This window comes from Lactuca sativa, chromosome 1, assembly GCF_002870075.4.
Source record: "Lactuca sativa cultivar Salinas chromosome 1, Lsat_Salinas_v11, whole genome shotgun sequence".
In the NCBI taxonomy this organism is placed as follows: Eukaryota; Viridiplantae; Streptophyta; class Magnoliopsida; order Asterales; family Asteraceae; genus Lactuca; species Lactuca sativa.
In genome coordinates this window covers 237,537,209-237,545,060 of record NC_056623.2, presented here as the reverse complement: position 1 = coordinate 237,545,060, position 7,852 = coordinate 237,537,209, and positions in this window count along the sequence as shown.

The window sequence follows — 7,852 nt, the reverse complement described above, 5'->3', positions numbered from 1 at the left end:
AGCTAAAAAATATCTCTTTAATATCTTTATATACAACTGGGTAAACCCGAATTAAACAGAGCTCCATGGAGCACCAGATGACCCGTGAACTAACCCGACACCTGAATAAATTACAACCGATATCCATACATAATATATAAATTTACATAACACACCCTATATAAGAATTAATGTTAGTTTGAAATATTAAGAGAATATTTTCAACACACTTCTTAGGATTCATTTGAAACATTGCAGAAACAATCCTTAAAGATGGAAGAAAACAAAGAATAAATGACGAAGGTTACCTATAACTTAGTAGTTGGTAGCTTTATCTATGAAATAATATGCACTTAAACAAATATTGCTTGATGTATGTAATGGTTTACACTCGACCAAAATTTTCTCATGTAGTGGGAGTTGTCGGTAGAACTATGAGCACTAGAAAGGGGCCAAGTGGCTATTTCGCTACATGAAAGGAACTTTAGACTCAACCTTATGTTTTAAAAGGAAGAAGATCATCCTACATGGCTTCGTTGATGCTGACCTGGGGGGTTGTGTAGATCCAGGGAAAAACACAACATGTTGTGTGCTCATAATTAGGTGAACAACCATCAGTTAGATGTCCATATTATAGAAAAGTGTTTCTCTTTCAACCAACAAACATAGTATGCTATAACTTTTAGATAAGGTGGCTAAGTCCATAACTATTTCTGGTATGTACTTGACCCGACCCGACATGGTCCATTTGGGTTGCATGGCACAATGCATTGGATAAACTAAATGAGAGAAATAACACTTATGGTTTATTAATATATTATAAGTTCTAATATATTAATAATATTATTTAATTAGTTTGATCAAGAATTAATTTAGAATTAATTAAGTGATCAAAAGATAACTAGTTAAATATATGGGTTGATTATGTAAATGATCCATAACTTATATAGTGGGCTAAGAGGCTCCATGGATTATCAAGTTGGTATCCACCCATAGGATACTCCATGGAGTTAATCCATGGGTCATGGAAATGAAGAGTCATGTTACATTAGGGTTTACCTAATGCAACACACTATATAAACCATGTGACATCTCCCAAAATCGGCTACACTAAGTAGAACAAGAGGGCTAGAGCCGATTTTTGAGTGTTATACTTTCTCTCCAAGTTTACTCCATAGCATTTGGTGTTGTGTGAAGCATTTGAGGCATCACACTTGGGGTGCTAGGCTCACAAGGTTTCAAGGAATCAAAATTAACAACAAGGTATGTTATTCTATCTATCATTTAAGTTAAAATGTTCCCCATGTATGCTAGATAGGAGCATGAACCTTGGAAATCAATTTTGTATGAATCTTCGACAAACATAGATCCAAGGTTTATTAGGGTTGCATGTACACTTAGGAAGTGTTAGAATGTTCAAAACCCATCAGTGGTATCAGAGCCTAGGCTTGTTTGTTTGTTATTTGTGCAAAAATGTGTTAAAATCGAAACTACTTGTTGTTTGAGCAGTGGACTCGCCGAGTCCATGGGGGGGGGATCGAGGAGTCCAAGTGAAAATTCATTCTACTCGTCAAGTAGGTTCATGCACTCGACGAGTAGGAGGCCCTGACAACAGATTTTTCGACTTTTGTTGCTGGAAATGGACTAGAAACATTACCCTAAACTATTTTGGTGTTTTAAAACTTGTTTTAGATGGAGTAATGTTTATGCTAATCCATTTATAATGGCAATTATCAAAAAATTACAAATTTTATGAGTAATTTATGATTCTTGAAATGTTCATATTCATGTACTTGAACTTATGAAGATTAGATGATCATAGGAATTTTTTGTAACCTACTTGGTAGTTTAATTCATGATCACTATGTGTTTTAATGGATTCCATAACTTGTCCTCAAGTTATGGAAAACCAAAGGTCACACTTTAATAAAAACCATTAAAAGAACACAAGGGTTATAAAAATGAAGAGTCTTCATTTTTAATACTCAATTAATTCATAAGTTATAAGAAATGAAATTTTTTGAAAGTTTATAAAACTTGCCCTCAAGTTTTGGAACAAGTAAAGTCATGATTAAAACTTTAGTTCCAACCCTTAGAATTTTAAAAGTTAAAATTCAACCCTTATACTTATAATATTATAAGTTAATAATATATATATATATATATATATATATATATATATATATATATATATATATATATATATATATATATATATATATATATAAGATCAAGTCGTCTTACCGCTAGTACGCCTCATTCACGAAGCCGGTCTATAAGGGGGTATAAGGTTGTTGCCTATAAAATGGCAAATTAATGGGTGTCCACTCTCACCCACCGCTATAAGGGGGTATAAGGGTCGTTAGCCGAACAGGTAGTACAAGGACTTATAAATTCTCATTAAAAGTATAATGATAATTATAAAGTAACTAGATGTTTTAATTAAATTCTCAATCTTAGTCACTTTAGGAAAATGTGAATAAGGTGCTAATCCATGAAATTACACTTTACACTTTGTTTAAGTCGCTAGTGGAGCGTGTGTGGTTAACCAGCACACTAACTTGAAATTAACAAGGTAGGTAAAGGGTGACTTAAAGTTTATTATAGGTCGGTGGAGCGTGTGTGGTTAACCGGCACATCAATTGAGTAATAAACATTGAGGGTACCGAGTGATTTGCATGGTTGCTTCACACCTCGTTTTGTGATCCTCGGTATCCCAGTCACAAAACTTGGAGGGCACACTCGAGATTGAAACATGTCTTTGAAAAGTTCATTGAATCTCAAAAGAATCTATGAATTTCTAAGAACCAAATTAAAAACTTAATATATTAATATTTCATTTTTTGGTGGAAATTGGTGAATCATCATTCACCTACCTTTCAAATATGTTATTACTTAGATTACGTCATACCTCTTCTAAGTATAATATATTGTGATTGGGTCCCAGCCTTAATAATACATTTAGGTGTTTTATTAAGGACTAAATTAATATCTAAACTAAGCTTGTCTTTCTTCCTACTCAGATGTCTTCAAACAATGCTGCTTCTGGCTCTAATCCTAATGGCTCCTTTACCCTTGTGAATTTTGTGGGAAAGTCATTTTTGATGGATCCAACTTCAATGAATGGATCAGAAACATTAGGATGATTACCCGCTACGAGGACAAGGAATATGTCCTCGATAAGGAGCTTAAAGAGATTGATTAGACCACTACAACTCCCCAGGAGATCGCTGACTTCTGGGCACATGAAAGGGATGCCACCAAAGTGGCATGCATCATGATGGCCTCCATGACAGCAGAACTCAAAAAGTCCTATGAGGACTTCTACCCTTTTGAAATGCACCAAGTCTTGATGGAAAGATACCATCAAAGTGCCCGAAAAGAGAGGTATGAAATCATCTCCTCCATGATAACAACCCGAATGAAGGATGGTGAACCCATCACGGGCCACATGTAGAAAATGAAAAGATTTGTGGACCGTCTGCCGAAGTTTAATGTGAACTTCCCCGAGGAGCTTGCGATAGATATCATTTTGCACTCCTTACCCTCGTGCTATGATCAATTCCACATGACATATCACATGAATAAGGAAGAGGTCACACTCAACAAACTTCAAGGACTCCTAAAGACCGCGGAAAGTGGTCTTAAGGGTATGTCGGTTGTTACTCCTACTCCTACCAACTCCACCCCTGTCTTGGAAATCGGGAAAGGGAAGGGTAAGAAGAGGAAGGTACCAAGGGTAAGACCCTTGAAGGCTCCTCTTCAAATAGAACCAAGAGAGGTTTCGTCACTCCTTCCACTGACCCAAAAGAGACTGAATGCTTCTATTGCCATGAAAAGGCACATTGGAAGAGGAACTACCCAAAATACCAGCAAAATGTGAAGGATGGGAAAGTTAAACCCAACCATGCAGGTATTTACACTTTCTTATCTAATAACTCACCCTATTCTACCTATTGGGTCCTTGATACTGGTTGCGGTATTCATCTATGTTCTGATTTGTAGGGGCTACAAAGAAGTGAGAATGTGGAGCATGGAAGAATAAATTTGATCATGGGGAATAGGAAAGCTTCACCTGTCACCAAGATTGGAGTTTATACTTTATCGCTAAGTAGTGGGTTTAGTTTAGATTTGAATAAATATTGTTACTCGCCAGAAATGGCAAGAAATATTATTTCCTTTCATGCATTGTATAAACAAGGTTTTACCTTTTTCATTTGATAATGAAGTTGGTTCGATTAATGCTTTCTTTAATAATGTTCTTTATTTTAAAGCATTACCTTGTGATGGTGTGTATGAAACTGTATATGTTGTAGATAACTTTGGAAATAATGTATTGTGTGTTGATCCTGTTAATGATAATAACTTGGATAAAACATCATTATGGCATTGTCGTCTTGGACATATAAGCAAGAAACGCATAGGCCAACTCCAAAAGGATGGAGTCTTGGAATCATTTGACCTAAAGTCAGATGATAGTTGCGAATCATGCTTACTTGGAAAAATGAAAAAGTCTCCCTTCAATGGTTCTTGTGAGAGGGGTGAAGGTTTGTTGGATCTCGTACACATGGATGTGTGTGGACCCTTCAAACATTCCACAAGGGATGTTAATCGTTATTATTTGACTTTTACTGATGATTACGGTAGATATGGATATGTCTACTTAATCAAGCATAAGTCAGAGACTTTTGAAAGGTTTAAAGAGTTCAAACAATAAGTCAAGAATCAATTGGACACGAACATTAAGATGCTTCGATCCGATCGAGGTGGTGAGTATCTTAGTTCAGAGTTCCTCGACTATCTTAGGGAATGTGGGACTGTCTCACAATTGAAACCTCCCAGGACACCGTAGTTAAATGGTGTAGCTGAGAGGCGTAATCGAAAGTTGTTGGATATGGTTCGTTCCATGATGAGTCGAGCTTCGCTACCAATCTCATTTTAGGGGTATTCCTTTGATACTGCCGCCCATATCCTTAATCTAGTCCCTACAAAGAAAGTTGCCAAAACTCCTCATGAGATGTGGACTGGTAAAGTACCCAAACTAGACCACATCAAGATTTGGGGTTCCGAGGCTTTCGTGAGATGCGAGACTCATGATAAGCTTGAACCTCGAAGTGAGAGGTGTATTTTCATCGGCTACCCACAAAAATCCTTTGGTTACCTCTTCTACAGACCTAGTGAGAAAGTGGTATTTGTAGCTAGGAGGGCTGTCTTTCGAGAAAGAGAGTTCATAAGCCAAGAAAACAGTGGGATGCAAGTTGACCTTGAAGAAATTCAAGAGTCAAGTGGTGAAGGAACTTCAAACCCTAGCACTCAACATGAGGAGGAAATTCCTGTTGAGCCAATTGACGAGTCTGTACCTCTGAGGCGTTCCATGAGAGGTAGGAATGCACCTGAGCATTACTATGGATTCCATATTACTGCGGAAGGTGATACACTTATTAGTGATGAGACACTAGTAGGGCTGGATGAACCTAACAGTTACGCGGAAGCCATGGCAGGCCCTGAGTCAGCCAAGTGGAAAGAGGCAATGGACAGCGAGATACAGTCCATGTATGACAATCAAGTTTGGAACTTGGTTGAGAATGTACCAGGTCGTATGACTGTAGGGTGCAAATGGATCTTCAAGAAGAAGACTGGCATGGATGGTAATGTACACACTTATAAGGCACCACTGGTTGCAAAGGGCTTCTCTCAAACTCCTGGCATTGATTATGACGAGACCTTTTCTCCAGTAGCCAAGATTAATTCTATTAGGATTATGTTAGCCATAGCTGCGTTTCATGACTATGAAATATGGCAAATGGATGTCAAACCCGTTTTCCTTAATGGAAAGTTGGCCGAGGATGTTTACATGAGTCAGCCAGAGGGTTTTGTCAATACAGAGTACCCTAATAGAGTGTGTAAGCTTGAGAAATCCATTTATGGATTAAAGCAAGCACCTCGCAAATGGAATCTTTGCTTTGATGAGAAAGTCAAAGAGTTTGGCTTTTCTAGGAGTGAAGATGAATCTTGTGTATATGTCAAGGCTAGTGTTAGTATAGTTAGCTTTTTGTTATTGTATGTGGATGACATACTACTCATAGGAAATGACATCCCAACTCTGCAGGAAGTTGAGTCCTGGCTTGGGAAGTGTTTCTCTATGAAGGACCTAGGAGAAGCTGTCTATATTCTAGGGATAAGGATCTTGAGAGACCAGAGTAAAAGACTAATTGGACTTAGTCAGAGTACCTACTTGGATAAGGTGCTGAAGAGATTCAGCATGCATGACTCCAAGAAAGGAGAGTTACCTATTCAGTGTAATGCCAGATTGAGTAAGACTCAAAGCCCGAGTACTGAGGCTGAGATAGCACAAATGAGTCGAGCACCTTATGCTTCGGCTGTAGGATCGATCATGTATGCTATGTCGTGTACTCGACCTGATGTAGCCTTTGCTTTGAGCATGGTTAGCAGATACCAAGCGAATCCTGGCAAGGCTCACTGGACTGCGGTGAAGAATATCCGCAAGTACCTGCGGAGGACTAAGGACTGGGTCCTTACCCTTAGTGGGAGTGATGACTTAAGAGTTGTAGGGTATAGTGATGCTAGATTTCAGACTGATAGGGATATTTCCTCTCTCATTCAGGCTGGATCTTTACCCTAAATGGAGGAGCAATCACTTGGAAGAGTTTCAAGCAGGAGATAGTGGCTGATTCCACTTGTGAATCAGAGTATATAGTCGCGAGTGAGGCAGCAAAAGAGGCAATATGGATGAAGAACTTCATTGGAGACCTTGGGGTTGTACCAACTATAGAGGAGCCTATGGAAATTTTCTGTGATAGTGAAAGTGTTGTTGCCTTAGCTAAAGAACCAAGGGATCACAGGAGATCCAGACACATCGACAGAAAATATCACTTTATCGGACATCGCATAGAAGAAGGAATCCTCGTGGCAAAGAGGGTATCATCAGGGGAGAACCCAACAGGTCCCCTCACGAAGGGACTGAGTTGGGTTAAGCATCTTCAGCATGCTCGGAGCATAGGGCTAAAGGATGATATTAATTTTAGTAGTTGGATAACTTTGGAAATTTGTAAAGTGTAATTGACATTTGATGATGAATAAAAGTTGTGTTTATATATGAGTAAAGTGCTGCTATCTTCTGTCAATCGTTTACTAGAATTTCTTTTGCATGTTTTGACTTCCAGAATATTATGTTTTGTTTTACAAATTATTCAAAATTTCCACAGTTGGTCATATGTTGGAAGTAGATATGAACTAAGACTGTCATGAAGTTGGTTGTATGTGTCAAGTTTTAGGACATCACTTCATGAGTACTCATAAGTTCTGAGTATTGGAATCAACCCACGCTCACTGGTATCACTTCATGGAATTTATCTCGAGTGATCGTGAGACGGTAACATCATATAAGTCTTCAAACCTAGAGATATGATTTGTTGCCTATGAGTTGGTTATGCATTGATTGTACGAAAACGCATTGTTAACTCGATGTTATAAAACGTGCTTTTGTGTATAATTCAACAAGTAGTAGAGCAAACATATGAGTCGAAGTTTATCTGTTCCTTCTTAGATTAGAAGCTGATATCTGGGCCCCTCGATGATTTTGTTTTGACCTATGTATCGGGCCCGGTCATAACTAAGTTGATGTGTTCAATTAAGTTCTTTGTCAAACAAATCGGAAATCGGGAAACAAACTACTGGACAATAAGAAAGACATTGTTCCATGTATTTGTACGACTGATATCTTTAACACCCGGATTCCCAGGTATGATATTTGTTTCTTTATTTTTTAGTTTTGTGGGGGGACTCGGCGAGTTGGCGTCTAGACTCGCCGAGTAGGGTCGCGGATTCGTATGCGAGTTCACAGCTAGACTCG